Source organism: Ambystoma mexicanum, chromosome 1p, assembly GCF_040938575.1.
Source record: "Ambystoma mexicanum isolate Mex_15411 chromosome 1p, UKY_AmexF1_1, whole genome shotgun sequence".
NCBI classification, from domain to species: Eukaryota; Metazoa; Chordata; class Amphibia; order Caudata; family Ambystomatidae; genus Ambystoma; species Ambystoma mexicanum.
Window position 1 is genome coordinate 174847320 of NC_090921.1, and position 12914 is coordinate 174860233.

Genomic DNA, 12914 nt, shown 5'->3' on the forward strand with positions numbered 1-12914 from the left:
CTCACTGGCCTCAGGCAAAGCCCTGTGCCCCGATGGACTGGGGATTGAGTTATATAAAAAAATACAAGGGGATTCTGGCCCCACGGCTGCTTAGGGTTTGGGAGGAGGCACTCGAGGACGGACGATTTCCACGCTCGCTTTGATCTCGGTGCTACTTAAGCCAGGAAAACCACCAGGCGAGGTGGCCTCCTACCGCCCATTGTCTTTGATTAATATGGACGCCAAGGTCTTCGCAAAAGTATTGGCGAATAGGCATCTTCCTTTATATGCAGCAGCTAGTACACCCAGATCAATCAGGCTTTATTCCCGCTCGATCAACAGCCTTAAATGTACGATGCCTCTTCGGTATTATCTCACAAATTGATCCCCAAACCAAAGCAGCAGCAGCTTCTTTAGATGCTGAAAAAGCCTTTGATTCAGTATCATGGACATTTTTGTTTAGTTTACGTAAACACTGTGTGCTGGGAGACAATTTTATTGGGTATGTTAGGTTGTTGTATACTAATCCGACTGCCAGGGTCCATGCCAATGGGGTGCTGTCCCAGGCCTTCACGCTTGTTCGGGGTACACGACAGAGCTGTCCTCTTCCCCTCTTACTGTTTGCGTTCACAATAGAACCCCTGGCCCGACAGATGCGGGTACGGCACGGGCATAGGAGAATACACATAGCGTGCCCCCTCAGATAGTTTCTTTATACACAGATGACACATACTCTTACTCACAAAACCCTAATGTGAATCTCAGGATGGTGAGGGAGGAGGTCGCTGAGTTCATGACACACTCGGGATATAAAATAAATCATTCAAAATACAAGCTATTCCCGTTAACTGAGGGCACTGCCAAACCCATTGACCTTATGGAATTTAAATGGGCCCCAACTAGCCTTAAATATTTGGGAGTGATGGTAACCCGCAAACAACAGACATTATACGAAGAAGACCATGAAACTGACCTCAATGCATTAGCGATCAAATTGACAATATGGGCCAGACTTCCCATGCCCTTATATGGCAGGTTGTTTTTGCTGAAAATTAAAGTGTTACCCAAGCTCCTTTATTATTTCAATACAATCCTGATATGGCCAGGATGCAGAGGCAGTATACTTTGTGTGCGGGGGTGGTGTGCCCCGTATGAGCTGGGAGGGGCTGGCAGAACCTTATGATCGAGGGGGATTGGCGGCCCCAGATTTTGAGTTATACTACTTGGTAGCACAAGCACAATATGCAGGACATAGGGCCCAACTCATCTAGCACTGGAGCATTACGGGGCAGCCTCCATGGATCTCAAGGCAGTCATCCTGGAATACTGGTACATAGATTCATGTGTGTTTGACCTGGTGTGCACGACAGTCAATGCATGGGTGCAGGTGTTCAAGCGCCTGGGAGTGATTACACCTTGCAGTAGCAAGATCCCCCTGTGGAATTGCCCAGGGCTCTCCCCTACGCATGATCTAGATACACAGAGATCCTGGGATCCAGAGGGATGTTGGGAGACTTATTCCGGGATGGAGGTTCCAGACCCAGGAGGAGTTTGCAGTGAAACTGAGGATCAGCCCAATTAAGCTATTGCAACATTTTCGGATGAGGGCAGCTTTGTGCCGGAAATACCCATCGTTTCCGCAGGAGCCAGAGTCTTGTCGGGGATATCAGTTTGGGGTCACCATGGGTCACAACTGCGAACCCTGGGTCGCAGTTTGCAACCCCAGGGGACTCCTTTGGGACCCCAATGCTTTTAAAGCATACAAAATAAATAAATTGGAAAAAAAACAAGCTTGTGGTGTAGCGGGGGCCCCCACAGCCTCCGTGGTGTGGGGCCACTCCCACACCAGTTCTGGGGTGTCCCAGGCCCAGTGCTCACCCATCAGGGTGAAGGCTGGGCCGGGGACACGCTCAGTAGGGGCTGGCGTTGGAGCTGACCATGACATGTGACACATTTCATATGCCACATTCAGCTCCAACCCTTTCTCCCTTGGATTCCGCATAGCTCACATACAGGAATCAGGAAGCTCTCGCAGCTTCCTGGTTCCTGTTTGTGAACAGCACGGAGGAGTTGAGGGTGGCCTGGAAGGACGGATCACAGCTGCAAGAAAAAGAAAAGAAGGCTTTTAAAAAAAAAAAATGTATTTTGCTGCATGTTTGAAGTGCGTGTCAGATGCATGTATGTGAATGAGAAGTGATGTGATGTGTGTTTTTGAATGTTCTGGGCGGGTGGGTGCCCGTGTAGAGAATGCAATGAGTGGATGTAAGGGAAGGTGTGAGCGAGTAACTGGTGGGTGAATGAGTATGAATGTCATGGTGTGTTTTTAAATGTTGTGCGTGGCTCTGTGCCTGTGTAGGGAATCCAATGAGTGGACATAAGAGAAGGTGCGCGTGACTGTTGGGTGAATGAGTATGAATGTCATGGTGTAAAGACAGACACAAGGGATCACAGTTCAAGGGTGTTTATTGAACTTTATAATGGCTGAGATAAACACCTAATCTAAGCCTGAATCTTAGATGGGAGCAAGCTATGACCATCTAATAATAATAAGGCAGTCCTAGGGGCGTCTTGTCAAATAAAACCGATTGCCAATCATTACCACTAAGTTAGAAAAAAAGAGTGTGGGATAATGTTCAGCAGAAAAGAAAGAAGTGTTTACAAAATTGTAAGTCAGGATGGTATGGCTGGGTCTCCCTTTCCCACGTTTTCGGCATGGGACAAGGCGGGACATCTGAGCACAGCACACTCCTTGGCCTCTCCAGCTCGAGGTTCACAATTTCATTTCAACGATACAAGGACCTACAAGAGTCAGGTCTCTTTACTACAAAGTCTCTTGCATTAGAAGGCCTGATGGATGAAACCAACAAACAAACAAAAGTTCCTTGGGTAATCTTGCACATTGGGCGAGTGCTCTTCGCCCTTGGATCTCCCTCTGCCGGGCTCGAATCCCTCCTGCAACTTGGGCCTCCCTCCGTCGGATTCACTATGGTTTTTCAAATGCAGCTTGCAATGTTCAAGAGTCAATGTCTTTTTAAACAACTTCCCACTGTGGACAACCCTCGGCCAGGTTCACTCTTGTCAACACATCGTTCATGGGTGTATTACTCTTCACCCCAACTCGCAGGCATCCCTCAGCCAGGTTCACATTTGCCAATTTTACAGTTCACTTTGCTTTTTCATGATACAGGATTTCACTTGTCTTCGTTTTCCCCTTGGCCTCCCTCGGGTTCACATAGCCATCTTTAACACAGTTTATGGTTTACTCATCTCATCAGAATGCTGGGTTCCTTTCTCCTAACTTTCGTTCGGCATCCCTCTGTAGGTTTCACACTTGCCTTGTTTCACAATATTCACAGTTTCATCAGTGAGCGGGGTCTCCCTTCCCCTAGCTTTCTTTTGGCAATGGGTCAGAGACTTTCGAGTGTACAAGGGATTTGACGTGACCCTTCTAGGGCCATTGCGACACCTCATGCCGCCCTTTTCCTAAGGCCTTTTTGTATTTTTAGGTTCACTATAATAGGGCAAGGGACACGGTTGGATTGGCACTATCGGCCGTTCGGCCCAGGGCCGAACGACCTTGATGACCTGGGGGGACATTTTTTTTTTTTACGCCATCCTGGTCCGTTTTTTTTGTTGCTGTTTGTTTTGCAGCTGGCAGCATAAAAGCAAGGTAACTGCAACGTGTGTTTACACCACACGCACACGTTGTTACCTTGCTGCCTTGATTGAATTATTTTTATGCTTTTAAAGTCAGCTTCATTCATTCAGGGTGGCAAGGTGGGGGGCAGCTCCATGCTGTCCTCGCGCGGCCCCCTCGCCTGCCGCAGCGCAGTCGCAGCAGGCACTGCCCTTGGGAAATAACTGCCGGGCATTTCGGGGCCTGGGCCGGCGTGGCGCCAGTCAGCCTGGGCCAGGCGGCCATGCATGTGAGCGGACAGCCAGGTACTAGCACTTTTGTCAATTGTCTCGAGACAATGCTGCCTGTCATGTGCGCTATCTATAGGCTCATGCTGGCCCTGCCTGCCTTAAGTTGCTGCTAAATGCTAATGTTGTTGCATGAACAATTACACAGACACCACCAGGCCGGCCCGGGGCGGGCTGCTTGCGTATCGCATTCGTATAACAATTTATTATCAACAACATCAAGGACTCGTCACTCGAGCCGGAAAGAAGGTTCGGAGGAGGAGGAGGGGTAGTAAGAGGAAACGGCGGGAGAGGTGAGAGAAGGGTAGTTTACTTTTTGGTTCCAACTTTGCAGAAAGTACAACAAATTTGTTGCACTTGCATGCAAAGTTGAAAGCGACTTGTGCCTGGGCCAGCCCCTGGGGCTGGGGTGGGGTGGGGTCGGGCCTTCGGGGTCCGCCGGAGAACTTAGGGAGGGCCGGATAAGTCCAATAAAAATGATTATGCAGGCAGCAGCCCCGTCACAGACGGACTCCACAGCGCCTCCAGGAGGACAGAGGAGCCAGGAGGGTCAGCTCTGTGACGTACTGCTGTCACGCACGTGTGAGCTGTGAGTCCAGCGGAGCCTACTTGAATATATGGGCCTCTTGCACAATGCCGGGCACCATGAATATTCTGCAGCACAGTCGAGGACGACGAGGCCTCGAGGAGTTGTCAGAGTCATCGCACAGTCCGTGGCACAGAGGCAGGCTCTGGCAGCATTGCGCGCACTGCAGCAGCAGGCAGTGTGGTGGCACCGTGGGGGCACTGCAGGCAGCCAGTCTGTGTGGTGCGAGGTGCAGCAGCTCAGGAACGGTAACGCCCACTAATAACATGGAATTCTTTTTATTGGGATGAGTTGTCAAAAGTTGTAATATAGTAAAATTGGAATGTTACAAATATATGAATAGGGGCATAAGCATTGTAATTTTGTAAGTCATATTTTACTGAAATGACTCAGCTGCACCCCCGGGGGAACACCTACATAGCCCTCTCCTGGGCCTAACTTTCTAATTTCATGCATCCCAGCCACATCTGTGTTTCTAAAAAGCTTTGTCCACAGACCCCCGACTGCGTGCACTGCTAGAGTTTAAGCTTCTCCCCCCTCCCGATTCGAGGCCCCAATCCACTTTCTTCTCCATTCTGTACCTTCGTCCCTTTCTCCCAATTCTGTGCTCAAAGACTCCCCATCTGCATGCAGTGCCCCAAATCCCCCTCCAACCTGTGTCGTTTCTCCAAGCATCTTTCACTCTCCATTCTGTGCCTCAGACAAGTCTCTCTCAGTTCTGTGCCTCCAAGCTTCCGTCTCACGTCCCATTTGAGTGCTCGAATGACTCCTCCCTCCCCAATTCATTCCTTGGAATCTGCACCCCCCCTCTGAATTACAGCCCGTACCTGCCATATTTTCTGCCACAACCCCTCTTAGTTACCCTATTCTGTGCCCTATTCACGTTTCTCTCCCTCGTTACGTGTTCCGCATCTCTCTTAGCACAATATGTATCCCATGACCTCCGCCTCATTACGACCCTGGCGCAAAGTGTTTAACAGCGCCCTAAAAGGCTGCGGCGCTGTTAAACACTTAGCACCTTACTATGAGGTCCCTTTGCGGGACCCGACCTTAACGGCTGGTCTAAACCGTACTTAGCGCCTTCCCCATTCCCATAGAGCCCTGTGGGGCGAAAATGGGAATGGGGAAGGGCCATGGTTCAATGGGGAATTACCGCCCCGCCAACCTTGGAAAGGGGTGGTAATTCCCCATTGAACCATGGCGCCCCCGTTACAACACCGGCACATGGTGCTAATAGCGCCATGGTTTAGCGCGCCGGTGTTGTAATGAGGGCCAATCTGTCCCAAGCTGTGCCTCAACTTCCCCTCTATTCTGTGTCCTATGCAGAACCTTTCCATGTGTGTTCCCCCAGGGCAGCGCAGCAGCACAGGCCAGCACTAGGCAGGCAGCGCAGCAGCACAGGCCAGCACTAGGCAGGCAGCGCAGCAGCACAGGCCAGCACTAGGCAGGCAGCGCAGCAGCACAGGCCAGCACTAGACAGGCAGCGCAGCAGCACAGGCCAGCACTAGGCTGGCAGCGCAGCAGCACAGGCCAGCACTAGGCAGGCAGCGCAGCAGCACAGGCCAGCACTAGGCAGGCAGCGCAGCAGCACAGGCCAGCACTAGGCTGGCAGCGCAGCAGCACAGGCCAGCACTAGGCTGGCAGCGCAGCAGCACAGGCCAGCACTAGGCAGGCAGCGCAGCAGCACAGGCCAGCACTAGGCAGGCAGCGCAGCAGCACAGGCCAGCACTAGGCAGGCAGCGCAGCAGCACAGGCCAGCACTAGGCAGGCAGCGCAGCAGCACAGGCCAGCACTAGGCTGGCAGCGCAGCAGCACAGGCCAGCACTAGGCAGGCAGCGCAGCAGCACAGGCCAGCACTAGGCAGGCAGCGCAGCAGCACAGGCCAGCACTAGGCAGGCAGCGCAGCAGCACAGGCCAGCACTAGGCAGGCAGCACAGGCCAGCACTAGGCAGGCAGCGCAGCAGCACAGGCCAGCACTAGGCAGGCAGCGCAGCAGCACAGGCCAGCACTAGGCAGGCAGCGCAGCAGCACAGGCCAGCACTAGGCAGGCAGCGCAGCAGCACAGGCCAGCACTAGGCAGGCAGCGCAGCAGCACAGGCCAGCACTAGGCAGGCAGCACAGGCCAGCACTAGGCAGGCAGCGCAGCAGCACAGGCCAGCACTAGGCAGGCAGCGCAGCAGCACAGGCTGAGTGACCGCACGTGAGACTGAGTCAGTGACCGCACGACCGTCCGTCAGTGCTGCCTGCCTGTGATCGGATCTATCATCTACTGTCTTCGGATTCTTTCCGGACCAGGGACGAGACCACACACGACAACAAGTACGTTTTTTCGGTCGGAGCCTTCTCAGGCTCAACAAGTATATTGTAGAAAGCTTAGGAAAGTGTCTTCCTGTTGCAGGCGCCACCTGCAGGGCAATGCTGGACACTGTGATAGGCGTCCTAGGCTGTGGCTCTAGGTGCTGGCCCTCGTACGGGCCGCAGCTCCGATGAGGGGGTTCTTTATAACGTGCAGCAGGTAGCATGTGCCTTCCTCACTGTCGACGTGTGTGCAGCCAGGTCTGCTTTGTACCTGTGACTGTCTGTGTGCCTGCATGCATGTATGTGAAAAAAAAGCCTTGTGCATTGTAAACATTGAGTTAATATGGTTGCCCGATGAGCAAATTCCAATACTGCTGCGTTGTTCGCAGTGGGGAAGTGTGCATTACTCCAGCATTGTGGGGGTCTGCTAAAATGTGTGTTACTGTGATATTGTGCAGCAAAGTGATTACAGGTGAGATGGCAACTTCAGTCACATATACAGACTGAGCTGCTGCAACTTCCTGACCTTTTAGGTGTTTTATATCAGCTTAAGGTGTTCGGATCTATGTGCTATGGGTTTTGTGCTGCCTGTGGTTGATTGTGCATGCATAGCATGTGCAAATATGCACTGACATTTGGATCTTTTCACACCCTCCAAAGTGATGTGCATGCTGTGGTACGTCTTCTGCACTCTCCGGCTCACTTAAAAGAAGAGCGAGGTTGAGACCATTATTCAGACATTTTGGCACAAAAAGTCTCACTAAGAAAACCCAGCCCTAACAACATTGGGATCTCGTATACTCTGCTGACATGGGGCAATTGCAATTATTGCTTGTATTACCATTAGGGCTTCTGTGTGGAAAGAGGGTCCTGCTCACGCCTTGTGCCCTGCTCACGCCTTGTGCCTGCGGTACCTGGTTTGCGGTAAGTGGTCTTTCCCGCCCGCTCCAGCATTGAGTTCATTTGAGTTATCCCTCCCGCTCCAATCTGAGGACTGCATGCTACTGTTGTGTGCTGATATGGATAACCGTTCATACATGCTCACTCATAAATTGTGCACTCACACATTGCACATTTGCATTTTTGCACACTCGCATATTTGCACACAGGCATGCTTACAATTGCACACTTGCACATTTGAGCACTCATGAAATTGAACACCCACATTCACACACTTTCAATAGTACTTTAAAGTTGGTCACTGCCTGTATCATTGTCATGCATTGTTTACCTTTCTTTCTGTGTGCTGCCTGCTTTACTAGGACAGGCGCCGTATGTGCGTGGGTGCTGCTGTTTTCCATCTGAGTTTGGTGTACCTTTCTGCCGGGTGGCAGGTAGCCTAGCCCCGGGGGCACTAAGAGCAGAAGAAGCGGTGTATGTTTGGCAGAATTCTGTTTGCTTTGACCCGTGGTTTTGACATTGACATACCAGATTCCTCCTCCTTCTAAGCGCTTGGATAACAGGTGTTATTGCCTGATTAATGAACCACCAAAGAATGAAGGACTGGGTAGACCCTGGCAGAATTTGAGTTGTGAGGTGCAGGTTGGCTTCATGTCTGAAGCGAGTGCTTAACTTGTGAGCTATCCTCCCAGACAAATAGTGTTATTCAGCACATATGCACACTTAGAGTTAGCTGATTATGCAGCAAATATAAGGGTTTCTGCACAAGAAATATGTGCTGCCATTGGAGTAAGCATACTTGCAGTGAAACCTGAAAGTGAGTTTATTAAAGTGCTGCAGCGTACACACAAGGAGTAACACGTCGTTCTGGAATTGAGCTCTCTGTGTCTGGGTTGATTTAAAAACCCTTTTCTGCTTTTGGGCAAGGGGGATGACAGTCCTGTTTTTTTAAATGGCTGCATTTATAAACTAAACATACATTATGATATTTTTTGGGATTTTTTCATATGAGAATGAGATCGAACCCCCAGCCTTCCAGCCCTGTATAAGCATTGACTTACAGCAGGTCCCAAAACCACAGTGGGGGTGGTTGGCTTGTGCCACTTCTGCGCCTCAGAGCTGTGGACCCTGTCGCAGAACTGTATGCAAAGTAATGTTATTTTATGAGTTGTGTTGTAAATTAACAGACACATGAACCCTTCATACGTAGCATTTTCTGTAAAGTCGTGAATTGATACGATTCACGGATGATGGTTTGAGGGTGACTTTTTTTGATGCGCAGGGTGGGCCACTTTTTTGAGGTGCAGGGTGGGCCACTTTTTGAGGCGAGGTGTGGGCCCCTTTATTTTTGGTGTCTGGGCCTATTTCTTGTCCCAGTCCGACCCTGGCCAGGGAGAGTCCTTTGAAGGAGCACTCCTGTCGCGCCTGACCACTCTGTAGCTGGGCCTTCTCTGGGCTTTTTCAAAAGTTCAAACACACACACGTTCTTTGTTCCCAAGTTCTTGCATTCATCTAATGTTGCCACTTGTCAGCTTGGGCTTAACACAGTTCACTTGGATATCAACTTCATCAGACTCACTGATTGCACTGAGTCCACTGGCTTGGCTTGCCTCTGGAGTCAAGGACGGTACCACGGTAGCCAGCGTGCCTCCCAGCCCGCGTTGCGGGAGACCCCTGTGCACCGATGACATTGGTCACTCCACACATTAGCTCTATTTCCCAGATTTATAATTCCCTTTTCAGAGGCTTTGCGGGTCTGAATTGAAAAGGGCAAAGGCAGATTCCCCTTCGTCGTCCCTCCAGGTCTCGCTGCCTTTCTCCTCCGCTTGAACTGCTGGTTTGGTATAGCTGTTTCCTCGTGCTTTCGGCCTTGTCGTAGTGTGCTCTCGAGCTTCGCCTTTTATCCCTGTGGGGAAAGTAAAGGGCCATCAGGTGTGCGTGGTTACTGTCAATTGTTGACTCTGCTTGACCCTTGTGTTGGGACATGTCCGGTAAACAACTCTGTTGTTAGTCAGTTGTCTGTCATGGTGTAAGAATGTATTTGTGTTGGAAAAGAGGGGGTTAGAGTTTCTGAATATCCTACGGGGTAGGATGGGGAAAAGGTGTTATACAGAATTATAGCCCTTGCACTAAATGGTTTGATAAACAAACAGGAAGGACCAGGATTCGTATCGTGAAATGCACAGGGGTGATTGTGGGAATGGTAGTGTTTTGTCAAAGCCAACTGGGAGTTCGGGAAATAATAACCAGAGGGACGTGGAGAAGAATGACCGGGAGTACTCCAGTAGGAAACAAGGAAACAAGGATTTTGAGAGATGTGGTTTCCAAGGGCAACAGGGTTTGGGCTCCTAAGGGATTTACCAGCTATGGAGGGGTTGTTGGATTTGGGTAAGGAAGAGTTTTTAGGTGGAAGGGAGGTACACGTGGTACAACCTATAAAGGCCTCAGGGACTTCGACCCTAACATAATACTGCGTCTCGCCTCGAGCATTTCCCCAGGCATAACCCTGTGATGCCCTACCCAGGTGATCCTCCTTCCAGGGTTGGGATCTGAGAGCGACAGCCTTTCCCTGGCCAACTGAATAAGGGATTCTCGAGGTCTACTTGGGAGAATACCCTCAGGTTTCTCACAGTGTCTGTGTAGAGAATACAATGAGTGGATGTAAGAGAAGGTGTGAGTGACTGGTGGGTGAATGAGTATGAATGTGATGGTGTTTTTGTAAATGTTCTGGGTGGGTGTGTGTGTGTGCCTGTGTAGAGAATGCAATGGGTGGAGGTAAGAAAAGGTGTATGAGTGAGTGACTGGTGGGGGAATGAGTATGAATGTGATGGTGTGTTTTTTTAATGTTCTTGCCTATTTAGAGAATGCATTAAGTGGATGTAAGAGAAGGTGTGAGTGAGTGACTGCTGGGTGAATGAGTATGAATATGGCAGTGTGTGTTTGATTGTTGTGTGTGGGTGCGTGCCTGAGTGGTGAATGCAGTGTGAATGAATGTGAGAGGGGATGTATGGGTGAGTGACCGGTGGATGAAAGGGGATGCATGTGTTAATCTGTGTGTAAGGTTCTTGGAGACTGGCGATCACTGGAGCATTTTTGACACATCCATTATTGACTTTTCATGTTTTACTGGTATTTTTGGGCAAAGTCAAGTTCATGAGTGTCTTTACCTGGCTAGACTAGCATTTTGGTACAGTCAGTGTAGCCATTGCTCACTGAGGCATGATGTTTATTAATCATCCTCTTTAAAAAAGCAAGCATGATAAGTAGTGTTACCTCGCTAGACTGATGTTTTAGTGTAGCGGGCTGTATATTTTTTACTGTAGCATGACTTTTTATTAACTGAGCATCTATGATGAATCTAGCATGATAAGTGTTCTTATGGGTCTAGAGTGGCTTACATTGGAACCAGTTTGGACAGGTTTTCATATTGTGACATGTCACTTTTAATGGCCAAACCAACAGGAGTATGTTCTTACATAGGAGTACGGGCATGTATTGGTAGAGCCAGTTTTGTGCCCAGTGCCAGTGATGATACTATAAAAGAACATCGTAAAGCTAACATGAGTATGGTCTTATATGAGAATACTAGCATATGTTGGTATGGAAACATTCTGCATGAAAATGTTTTTTATACTGGCATATATTGCAGGGGCTGGCTTGATAATGCAGTGGGATATAACTGCAATTTTGGTGATTTGCATAGTGTACGTTTTTTTCATGATTTACCCTACACTCTACAAAACCGATTATTGTCCTTTTACCCAAATTGTTGTCCTTTTACCCACATTTTCACAGAAAGTGTGCTGTGTAATGTAGTTTGTGCTCTCTCGCTACAGTCGGTTGCAATCGCATATTGGTGGCAATATTTACACCCTCCAAAAAAACAATTTACAAGCCAACAGTGGTGGCTGATATATATGTGGACCAGGCACAACCCCCATCTTTCCATGCTATGTGAAACATTACAGCTTTGATTACAAACATATTTACTTCTTTCGTTTGCAGTAATGCATGCCCCTGCAGCAGCATAATCATCATGGACTTTGCACACACGTGGTGGTCTCGGCCAGCCTGGGGTGTGGTGTGCCCTGTTCTTTGTTAAGGAGCCCACAGAGGGTTTGGTGGGCACATTTTGTGCTACGCCATTGTCTGACAAAGGGGTAGTGTGCAGTGCGTGCCTTGAAGTCTGACAGTGAGTCCCCGGTTGAGAAGCAACTTGTGGGTGTTTTCAATTTAAAACAACTGTGTGGTGCCATGTATTATGTGTGCAGCAATGATATTATATAAAATGGTGGGTTTTTTTTTAAGTCCTCTGGCACCCAGTATTACACTTAGATAATACAAACTATCGTGGGGTATTCAGTATATTGAAATAATCTTTCCCAGGTATATACTCCAGCAAATGTCCATTATCAGGTGCACTCCCCTGTGTGCATGCATACCAGTTTAATTGGTTTCTTCTACTAATAAACAATCAATCAATCAATTCTATCGTAGTGGTAGCTGACTCATAGATGCATTTATAACCAGGGAATTTTGTTGATACTAAATCCTGGTCAATTACTTAATTTTCCGGCCTTGTTCATGCAGCATGTTGCTCCTGGTTAAAAAGCAGTGCACGCCTCCCCAGTCATTGTTTTTTTGGCTTGTTTAACACAGCAATGGCACAGATAACGAGAACTTCTGTGTCCATTGATCTATAGATGTTTCACGCACTAGCTGTAGCCTGCATTCGAGATTTCAGTTACCCTGTTACAAGTACTGCATTATGTATGTTTTACATTTAGACCCCACGTCGAATATGGAAAATGACATTCCCCAAATGTGTGCTCATGGACAAATCACGCCTCCCTCTGTGCGCGGTTCTTATATCTGGCTGAAATGAGAGCCCCTGAAAACATGGGTGCTAGACGCATCTGAACAATCTGAAGGTCGTTTGCCATCACTTTCTGTGATGTCACTTGGGGGCAAGAGTCAAATGACATCACTTCCTGTGATGTGATCAGGGGGTCAATGGTTGTGAGATGTCACTTCCGCTAACCCTGGCATTTTGGTGAAATGACGTCCCCGAGTCCTGTAAATGTATAGACGCCATCATTTTTGAAGAAGATCCAAGGAGGCAAGTATCAAAAATGTATAAAATAGTACAGGCTGGCCGGGTGCAGCAGAATAATACGAGGGCGAAGTGGGGGAGCGATTTGGCAGTAAGCATAGATGAAACTAAATG